Here is an 11,282-nt window from a genome sequence, read left to right as displayed (position 1 = left end):
AGCAGCGTGGAGCACTGCAGAGGGCTGTCACAGCTGCCTTGTGAGGTGTGTAGTGCTCCCATAGAAGGCAGGCTGGAAATCCGCTGTTTGAGTTGAGTTTCCCTAGGCAGTGGCCTAGGAGCCAGCAGTGGTGTATGATAGGAAAGAGAGGGAGAGAAGAGGAGAAAGAACAAAAAAGAAAAAAAGAGTCGGCCTGTTGAGATCGACTGTGGTGGGAAATCTAGAAGGGTGAGAGAATATAGAGAGAAGAAATAGAGTGGTAAGTAAGGAGATAGCTGAGGCTTGATCACCTGACCATGAGGCTGAAGGAGTTCCAACTTGGCCTCAAGGTAATGGGGTGTTGTGCCCACTTGGTGTAGGGTCCCACAGATGCTGGGTGTGATTACTCTTGAAGGAAAATTCACAGCAGAGGCCAGACAGTGGTTCCTACAGTGGTATTGAGCACTGGATTTCACTGGTATGTCTGCCTTGTGCTGTATGTAGCACTACAACTGGGTGCAGGGTGCTGGGTTGTTCCCTCAACCCTGTGTAGGGCCCCAGGTCAGGCATGACTTCCCCAGCTGTGTGTAGAATCACTGAGAGGGAGCTGGGCTTATTGTTCAATCTAGACTGCTGATGCTCTAATAGCTCAGAAGTTTATTTTGTTTTTGTTTCCCCTGGCCAGCTAGAATAGAATTAAATTAAATTTGCTCCCTGGGCTCTGGATCTATGTTCACTTATAAGCTGAGACTTGCTCCAGAGGGTCTTTGTTATGTTGAAAGGCTCCAGGAACTGTAGCTATCTTCTGGTATTCCGAATTAACCTGGGCTTCCTTATTATGCAAATGTATGTTAAGGGACTCCTTCTGCCTGATGCCTTGGAATTGAACAGTGAACCTGGGATTTGTAGTTTGTACCAAGAAAATATTTTTTTCTCTTGCTTTTTTTTCATATTGGGCTTATGAGGTGCCCTGATTTGGGGGCTGTCACGCTGTCCTCCAGAGGGGAATATCCAGCTTTCAGAGAGGTTGTTTGCTTCTTGGCCAACTGGAGCTGAATTCACCCTCCTAGATTATGACTATCCGCTTATCTTCTGCTCCACCACGATCTGACTCAGATAAATTCCTGCTTTTTCCTCTATTCTATTCTATTTCAAACCTATGGCTACCTGCCAACCCTGCTCCCCAGGCTATGAGCTCAAGGAAGCTAACGGAGCAGGGAGCTGTGATGTGGGGTTCTCCTCGTGTCTGGGATTACTAGAGCAATTTAATGCACTCTTGGTTCACTCTGTGAGTGGAAATCATTAGATTTCTCTCATGGGAGATATATACCTTGATCATTGGCTTATCACAAGAAAAGAGTCATGCCAAAGCCTGGTTTGTGATCCAAGTGAGTTTTATGAAGGTAAAAGAAGCTTCAGGTTTACATAGGCGCCTCAGGGCACTTCAAACCCGCTTGTGGAGTTCTGAGTCCAGAGGATATCGCTGCACAACCTCCGACCTCTGAGGAGCAGCTTGGGAAGCAGAAGAGGCCCACAAGGCTCTGGATTCTGGCCTTTCATGTCCTCCGCCAGGAAGCATGGTCAATGATCCTGGTCAACCCCATTGGCTGAATTGAATTCACCTGGCCCAGATGGATGGGCCAATCCATGTGTGATGCCCACCTACATGTACCACACCTTCCTGGCCAGAAACTTGAACCTATAAGCATGCGTAATAGACACCCCAGTCCTTATGCTAGCTACCTGACATCACAAAAAATCAGGGTTCCAGACAGACCCTTGTATGCTAGTTCTAATTTCAGAACTCCACCTCCAAATCTCTTTCACCTTACCTCCAAATTTTTTCGTCTGGCAGCAGAAGCTCCAGGGGGTTGAGCCTTAATTAGACGCCATCTTCTTCCTCCTCACAAAGATGTTACTTTGAGGACTAAGGTGCACCTGACCCAAGTCACAGTATTTTCAATTGCCTCATATGAATGTGAAAGGGCATTGGCGAAGGAAGATCAAAGAAGAATCGATGCATTTGAATTATGATCCTAGCAAAGAATACTGAAAATATCATAGATTAACACATAAGCAAATCTGTCTTGGAAGAAGTATAACCAAAATATTCCTTCTACAAAAGGATGACAAGATTTTGTCTCTAGTACTTTGAACATGTCATCAGGAGATACCAGTCCCTAGATAAGGATGTCATGCTTGGTAGATTGAGGGCAGTGAAGAAGAGGAAGACCTTCAACAAAATGGATTGACACTGTGGCTGCAACAATGAACTCAAACATAAGAACAACTGTGAAGCTATCACAGTACTAGGTAGTGTATTGTTCTGTTGTACATAGATTAGCTATGAGTTAGAATGAACTAAATGGCACCTAACAACATAGGAAAACTAGAATAAGCAAAGGCATAAAAACCAAAGTACTAGGCATCAACAGTAGCTAAAAGCATTTGGGAGATGAGGAGTTAAGGATTAAGGCATACCAAGTTTTCATCTGTTTAGGATGCTTTTAAATTTTTGAAAACAGATGATGGTGATGTTGGCACAACATGGTGAGTGTAATTATGGTCACTGAATTTACACTTTAAAAAGTGGAACATATATGTTATATGAATATTACCACAATTAAACAAACCAAAGACTCAATTCAAACAAGACCACTGGAACATGCCTAAAGGTTGCCTTACACAAGTGGTAACATGTGCCTATTGATGTTTAATGGATTCTGATTCATGGTGACTCCATATGGAACTGAGTACCATCTAATTTTCTTAGCTGTAATTTTTTTTAAATGGATCACCAGATCTTTCATTCAGAACATTGTTGAGTCTTTCAAACGGCACTACCCAGAAATCTCAAGTAGGAATAACGGTGAGGTATTTACTTGTATTTAAAAGTGTTTACCCCCTGACACATCAGATCTGCCCTGTGTGGGTGTGGTCAACCTCCTGACACTAAAGAATGGTGTCAGGTAAAGTTGCAGGTTGAACTAAGAAGTTAAAAATGACGTTTGCCCTCATGAAGAGATGACTGAAGATATGGGTGCTATAGCATAAGGTGGTGAAGAAACCAGATGGTGCCTGGATATGAGGGGTCTTAAAGGCTTGTCTTCAAGCAAGCAGTCTTCTAAGTGAGGTATCAGATAAGTCCACATGGAAGATATATACCAGCCTGTGGGATCCAAGGATTGTAAATAATAAAATCCAAATTTGAAGGGGGGAATGGTATCACAGTTTAAATTTTGAGTAGCAGGTTTACAGTAGGCTATGTATGACTGTGTAAACCAAACATCATTTGCAGGGTCCACACATGTTGAATCACTGGTGACCATAGCTGAGGGATGTGATAACATATGAGACAAAGAGCACAGTAAAATGGATTGTGACAAATGTCGTTAGGTTAAAATGTAATATCTTATCATTTGATCTCCCTTTGGACTGATTTGAAAGATATTTCTGTTTTTTTAAAAAGTGAAGGGTAAATTGTATCCACCCATGGGGATTAAGCCTCTGGTGAATCCCCTCTGACCGTAATCCAGGGCTGTGAACAGCCTTGCTATCATACAGAATGCATTGGAAACTGGATTATTGCAGATGCAGTTAGGTTAAAATTTAATACCTTATCATTTTATCTCCATTTTAAATTTGTTCTAGTTTTTAAAATCTGCTTTCTTTCCATTGAGGTTTGTCTGTTTTACTTACTCTTAGTGATTTATTTTGTTTGTTTGTTTTTTTGGAAGGGGGTTGGGTTGCTGTAATTTTTCCATATTTTTCTGTATATGAAATTCAGAGTAGGTAAATCTATAGCGACAATAACTGGATTAATGTTTCTTGGGAAACCGCTGGTCTCTCCTTACAATATGTCCAAAGAATATAAGGCAAAGTCTTACACCCTTGTCTCTAAGGCGCACTCAGACCTTACTTCTCCTAGAACAGACGGCTTTGTCTTTTTAGCACTCTCTAGTAATTTCCTTTTTTGTTCCCATTAGTTGGGATTTCATACATATTACTATCGTTCCATATTTCAACAATCAGTTTCTCAGTTTCCATTCTTTTTCTACATGGACTCTTGACATCTCCTCCCTTTTACCTACTGCCATCACTGCACCTCCTTCCCCCCGAGCCCCTTATTCTACTTGCTGTCCTTATAGGTTCATCAATCCTCGGTTTCACATGCCGAGAAATGGGAAAGCATATGGCACAGCTGTAAGAGGGCCACCTCCATTTACATAACACATCTAAGATATGCTCTACTGTGAACAAACAAACCAACAATACAGAAAATGTTAGAAACCAGACTGGGACCAGCCTGCGTCATAGAGAGGACCTACTGACAAAGTGTTAACTGTTCGGGTCAGATTTATGCCTTTGATCTTCTATACTCCTCTCTCCCAAGCACTCTGTTCAGTGATCGCTTTCCTCCCATCCCTCAATTTTAGATTGGGGGAGTTCTCTGGAGGTTTATTTCCTATGTAGTTTCACAAATGAACTACTGTCATTCATTGTCTGTGAACACTGGATTCTTACAATTTAGGCTCTGGTATTGATCCCTCCTTCCACTTCAGATTATATGGCTTCCCATCCTTTGGTGACTGGTGGTGGTGTGCTTCCTCCATTTGATTTAGTTGACATTTCTCTTATATGGCTATTTGTTTGGAGACAAGTTTTTAAGACCCCAGATGCTATTTTGTCTGATATCTAAATTCTTCACCCATATTTTCTATGCTTCCTTCTTGTGGGCAAGTATTGACCAGGGACATGATGTAAGGACTAATTTTTCTTAAGTTGGAGCTAGGATTTAGTACAAGCCCAAAACCCATTCTTGGATTTATGTACTGCCCCCCCCAACCTCTTTCTTTTGATTTGCTGTAACTTTGGAGTTAATATCTATGTCATATCATTCCATAGTTCAATCATGTCAAACAGAATTATACATTTTCTTTCATAATCAGTTTCCAAACATACTCATCCTTCCTAGACTCCTTGATATCATTTCTCTTTTATTGCTACCATCCCTCTATATCCCCCATCCCCCCCAAAAAAAAAAACCTTGTTCTATTTACTTTTCCTATAGGCTCACTCTCCCAGGGTTTCATTTACCAAAAAAGATCAACAAGTAACACAACTTCAAGAGGGTGACCCCCAATTGGTGATGCACATTAGTTACACCCTAATGTGAACGTGCATAGCAACATATGACAGAATAACCTTGACAGGCTTGCCAGCATAATGTGTATCTTTTTTTTTAGTAATTTTAACAATTTATTAGGGGCTCATACAATTCTTATCATAGTTCATACATATACATACATCAATTATATAAAGCACATCTGTACAGTCTTTGCCCTAATCATTTTTTTCTCCTCTTTTCTTTTTTTACACATAATGTGTATCTTAATACAGCATACAGGGTGTTGATGTAGCCAGGTCTTGTTTGCCCACAAACCAACAGTACACCACTCTTGGTACAGGTGTCTTCTGCTTCCTCAGGTGCCATGCATATTCCGGCTTAAGTCCTCAGGTTACAAAGGAAAGTACCATAGAGTGCTAAAAGTGGGTTTGAGGTAGAATCCAGTTCCCTCAGTGGAGTTCCCTTATGAGGTCTAAACAATGCAGACTCTGGAGCATACCGTGCACCCAGAGATCCAGGATTTACTGTCCCAGAATTGCAAGGCACGTGGTCTGGGTTCCCAGGATATGTCTAGATGCCCTAGTTCAATTTTGCCCACTAGTGCACATGACTAAAGACACTACCCACTTAATAATGCTTCCCAAAGCATCCTCAGTCACTCTTACCCCTACCCACCCTCCCCTCAACAGACGTGCAACTATATTTCTCCCAAACATAACCAGTCCCTCTCCCCTTCCCTGCGCTGCCCCTCCGTAAGCTACATCCCTCTGACAGGACTGCCCCCCTCTCCAGGCAACTTCACACTAGACCTGCATAGCAACCACTCAGCAGACAGCATCCCCCGACCCCCTTTTTCCTTCCCCAACCATTTGATCCCAGCTCCCATGAGGTGCCCTCCGGCTACAGACACTATTCATATCTGGAACAATGATGTGTGGTTCATTGGCCCTGGTCCGGCTCTTTACCAGGCTGTCTGGTCCGAGCCAGAACACTGGATGCCCTGCTAGCTTGTGCTTGTTCTTACGCCCAGACCCGTTCTGCTGCTTATTCCAACCGCAGTGGAGTATTTGTCCTTTTGTGCTTCACTAACTTCATTCAGCATAATATCTTACAGGTCCCTCCACATCTTGAGGTGCTACATGGTATTATCACTGTTTTTGAGGGATGCATAGTATTCCGGTGTGTATATATACTAGGGTCTTTTCATCCACTTTTCTACTGATGGAAATTTAGGCTGTTTCCAACTTCTTGCTATTGTGAACTGTGCTGTGATAAACCTGGGGAGTAAATGTCTGTTTGTGATCTGTTTCTTATTTCTTTGGGGTATGGGCCCATAACAGTATTGTTGAATCACATGGTCGTTCAATTGCCATCTGTTTTAGGTAATGCCATGTCACTTTCCACAGTGACTGTGTGTATTTACAAGTCCACCAGCAGTGGATAAGAACTTCAATCTCATCTCAGCCCTTTCAACATTTGTTATTCGCAGTTTTTTTTAAATTGGGCTACAGGTATGGGCACCAGATGGTATCTCACGATTGTTTTGACTTGCATTTCCTGGCTGCCTAATGGCGGGAGAGCATTCCTTGTTGTGCTTATTGCCACTTGAGTGTCATCCTTTGTGAATAGTCTGTTTGGGTCCTTTGCCCATCTCCTCCGAGGGCTGTTTTTTTCTTGTTGTAAACTTGTAGAATGCTGTATATTTTAGTAATTAGTCCTTTGTTATGCCATTACTAAATATCCTTTCCCAGTCTATGGGCTCTCTTTTTACTCTTTTAATGAAGTCTTTTGATGCACACGAGTGTTTTATTTTTAATAGATACCATTCATCTATTTTATCTTCCATGGAGTGTTTCCTTTGTTATTTCTGAGAGCCTGGGTATTCTGTGCACTGTAGCTTTTAGCTTTGTCCCAATTTTCTCATTGCTGATGCTGATAGCTTTGGGTTTTGCATTTAGGTCTTTGATCCACCTTGCATTTGTTCTTGTGACTGGAGTGAGCTGTGGGCCTTGTTTCATCCTTCTGCAAGTGGATATCCAGCTTTTCCAACACCATTTATTGAAGAGGACATCTGCTTTTCAATCAATGTTTTGGGGACCTTGGTCAAAAATCAGTTGCCTATATGCAGATGTTTTTATTTGGGGGGTTTCCGTCCTGATCCACTGGTCTGAATATCTGTCATTATACCAGCACCAGGCTGTGTTGGCAACTATGGCTGTGCAGTAGGTTTTGCGATCAGGTGGTACAAGGCCACCTACTTTGTTTTTCTTGAGTTCTTTGCCAATCCTGAGCTTCTTCCATTTCCATATGAAGTTGGCGATCGGTTTTTACATTTCTTTAGAGAATGATGCTGGAATTCTGATCAGGATTGCATTGAATTTCTAGAGTGCTTTAGGTGGTACTGACATTTTCACAATAATGAACCTTGCGATCCATGAACAGGGAATATGTTTCCATTTGTGTAGATCCCTTTTCATTTCTTGTAGTAATGCTCTGCAGTTTTCTTTGTATGGGCCTTTTGTTTTTGGGGGTAAGCTTATTTCTAGGCATTTCAGTTCTTGCATGGCTATTGTTAATGGAACTGATTTTTATATATTTTCTGCATTCTCATCACTGGTAGATAGGAATCCAATTGATTTCTGCTTGTTACTCTTGTATCCTGCTACTCCACTAAACTCCTCTATTGTTTCCAGCAATCCTATTGTGGACACCTTAGGATTCTCAATATATAAAATCATGTTGTTTGCAAATAGCAAAAATTTCACTTCTTACCCAATTGTACACACTTGATACCTTGCTTTTGTCTTATAGTATTGGCTAGGACTTCCATCACAATGTTGGATTGAAATGGGGATAAGGGACATCCATGTTAGGTTCCCAAATTGAGTGGAAATATTTTCATCTTTCTCCATTGAGTGTAATATTGGCTATTGGTTTTTCCTATAGGGTTTTTATTGTATTGGGCATTTCCCCCTTCTATTCCTATACTCTTGAGAGTCATTATCAGGAATCGGTATTGGATGATATCAAATGCTTTTTCTGCATCAATTGATATGATCATATGGTTCTTGTTTTTTTCTTGTTGATGTGGTAGCTTACATTAATTAATTTTTGAATGTTGAAATATCCCTTCAACTGAAATAAATCCCTCTTGATCATGATGTGTTTCTTTTATATGTTGTTGGATTCTATTGGCCACGATTTTGTTGAGAATTTTTGCATCTATGTTCAAAACCAAGTCTTTGCCTGGTTTTGGTATCAGGGTTATGCAGGCTTCATAGAATGAGTTTGGGAGTTTACTGTTCCTCTCTATGTTCTGGAAGAGTTTGTGTGGGATCAGTGTCAGCTCTTCTCTGGATGTTTGGTAGAATTCTGGGAAGCCATCCGAACCAGGGCTCTTTTTTCATAGGGAGTTTCTTGAAGACCTCTTCAAGAGAGATATGGTTCTATTCAAGTCCTTAATGTCCATATACATTAATTTGGGGAGAGGGTGATTTTCTAGGTATTTGTCCAAGTCCTCCAAATTATTGAATTTGTTAGAATACAGTCATTCATAATACTGGGTAATCAATCTCTTTTTATTATTAGGGTCTGTTGGGATTTCCCCTGTTTTATTCCTAATTCTAGATATTAATGTATGTTCCTTCTTTGACTCTGTTAAATTTGCTAGCAGTTTGTTAATTTTGGCTTTCAAAGAATTAACTTTTGGCTTTGCTGACTTTTCCCATTGTTCTTTAGTTTTCCGGTTCATTTATTTCTGCTCTAATTTTTATGATTTCTTTTCTTTTGCTGCTGGAAGGATTATGCTGTTGACTCAGTTCTAACTGCTGTGTTAAGATGCTAACCATACATATCTCCTCTTTTTTCACACTAGTACATAGTGTGATAAAGTGAGCTTTGATAACTGCCATTGCTGTATCCCATAGGTTTTGTTATGTTGTACTGTCATTCTCATATGTCTCTAAGAACTTCCTAAGTTCCTCTCTAATTTGGGCTATTAACCATTCTCTTTTGAGAAGTGTCCTATTGAATCTTCAAGTGGTTTTGTTTGTTTGTTTGTTTTGTTCTTTCTATTGTTGATTTCCAGCTTTATGGCACTGTTGTCATAGAAGATGGTTTAAATGACCTCCATGCATTTGAGTTTTCTCAAGCTTGCTCTGGGTCCCAGAATGCGGTCTATTTTCAAATATGAGCATTGAAAAAAAATGTGTATTTTTCTGCTGTTGGTTGAAGAGCTCTGAAAATGTCTAGGAGGTAGAGTTGTTCAATTATATTGTTCAGCTCTTCAGTTTCTCTATGGATTTTCTTACCTGTTAATCTATCTTTCTTCGAGAGTGGTGTGCTGAAATCACCTCCTATAATTGTCAATCTGGTGATTTCCCTTTTCATCTTTTTGAGGATTTGGTTGATAAAATGTGAGGGTCTTTCACTGGGTACATATATGTTTATATCCATGTGAGGTAGTTAGTTTATTGTGCCAACCTGACTGATAAACACATGTGGGGTTAATTGAAGGGCGGAGAGATAAAAGGCTTGGTGTGCTTTGCCTTTCTAGTTCTTGGGTCTCTTGCTTTCTGATGGTCGGACCAGGGTGCAGCCGCCTTAGCCAGTTCTCTGCTTCGGCTGGCAAGGCTCACTTCCTGCAAGACATCCCCAAAGAGAAGCTGCATGGACCTACCCCGATGCAGCCCTGGGTGCTGGAGCAGCCGTGTGGAGACCCCCTGCTAGTGCTGAGATGCTTACACATTCACTGATTCAGCTTTCCTCCTGCAGTCAGCATGATAGTGTGTGTTTTGTGAGATGGAGGGAGACTTTGTGGATTGGTGTTGGACATATGGGTTAATGTTGGACTTGTGAGCTTGGGCAGCACTGGGTTGGGATGTTTTCTTGATGTGCACTTACCCTTTATATAAAACTCTCTCTTATACAAGAGTTTCTGTGGATTTGTTTCTCTAAAGTACCCAGACTAATACACCATGGTACTTTTAATATTCTTCTCCTGCACCACAATTCAAATGCATCAATCCTTCTTCAGTCTTCTTATTCAATGTCCAATCGTCACATATATATTAGACAATTGAAAATATCATGATTTGGGTCAGGTGTACCTAAGTGCTCAAAGTGACATCCTTGTTCTTCAGTACTCTAAAGAATTCTTAGGTGGCCACGTCATCTCCCCTGCCGTGCTGCCGCCGCTGTCGCCCCGTCTACAGCACTTCGGTCACCGGCTCCCGCAAAATCAAGTCCCAGCAGAGTGAGGTGACGCGAATCCTGGATGGGAAGCGCATCCACTACCAGCTAGTGGACATCTCCCAGGACAACGCCCTGTGGGATGAGATGCGAACCTTGGCGGGCAACCCCAAGGCCACCCCGCCCCAGATTGTCAACGGGGACCAGTACTGTGGAGACTATGAGCTCTTGGTGGAGGCTGTGGAGCAGAACACACTGCAGGAGTTCCTGAAGCTGGCTGAGCCAAGCCCACCACAGTCAGCCTCCGCCCCCGGCACACTCCCCAGTCCTCGCCCCACCAGCGGCCGCCCGCTGTGAAGGGCCTTGTGACCAGTTACATCATTCCTAACCTGACTTTGGCGCCCTTCCCCCAGCCCAGGCCCCCCCTCCCCTCTAACTGTAGCCCCTCTTCCCACTCAAAGGCAACATTCCAAACTCACTAGTCTTCAACCACAGTCCCAGGGCCGGCTGGCTACCCTAGCCAGGCCCGAGGCGGCCACCTGCCCAGTATTGGCCAGCAGGCACTTCTATTGGTGCCAGCAGTCAGGGCTCTGCCAAAGGCCCCGCAATCCCTGTCATGGGAGCACCCAAAGACAATTAAATGGTCCATTCCAAAAAAAGAATTCTTATGTGGCAGATTTATTGAATGAAACATGACTTTTAATCTCTTGACTGCTTCTTCCAAGGGCATTGATTGTGGATCCAAGTAAGACAAAATCCGTGGCAACTTCATACTTTTCTCCATTTATCATGAATTTACCTATTGGCCCAGTTGTGATTTGGGGTTTGGTTTTCAATATTTTTAAATTGGAAAATAACCACATCTTTGTTTCAAAAATCTCATGGATATTTTGATGTTGGTTACAATTGTATTTTTACTGATGTTTTTCATTTCCTTTTTTCCTTGTAGTTTGGCTGGGAGTTTATACAGCAGCAAATTAATTTT

The 11,282-nt window shown here is 41.9% G+C and overlaps 1 pseudogene; it reads left to right on the top strand.

Moving 5' to 3' along the window:
- Window positions 1-296: 296 nt before the first annotated feature.
- Window positions 297-10,654, top strand: LOC142431708 (SH3 domain-binding glutamic acid-rich-like protein 3 pseudogene; annotated as a pseudogene).
- Window positions 10,655-11,282: the final 628 nt, after the last annotated feature.

The sequence above is a fragment of the Tenrec ecaudatus genome, chromosome 18 (assembly GCF_050624435.1).
Source record: "Tenrec ecaudatus isolate mTenEca1 chromosome 18, mTenEca1.hap1, whole genome shotgun sequence".
Taxonomy (NCBI): domain Eukaryota; kingdom Metazoa; phylum Chordata; class Mammalia; order Afrosoricida; family Tenrecidae; genus Tenrec; species Tenrec ecaudatus.
The sequence above is the reverse complement of the archived record's forward strand: the minus strand, read 5'-3'. Positions and strand labels throughout refer to the sequence as shown.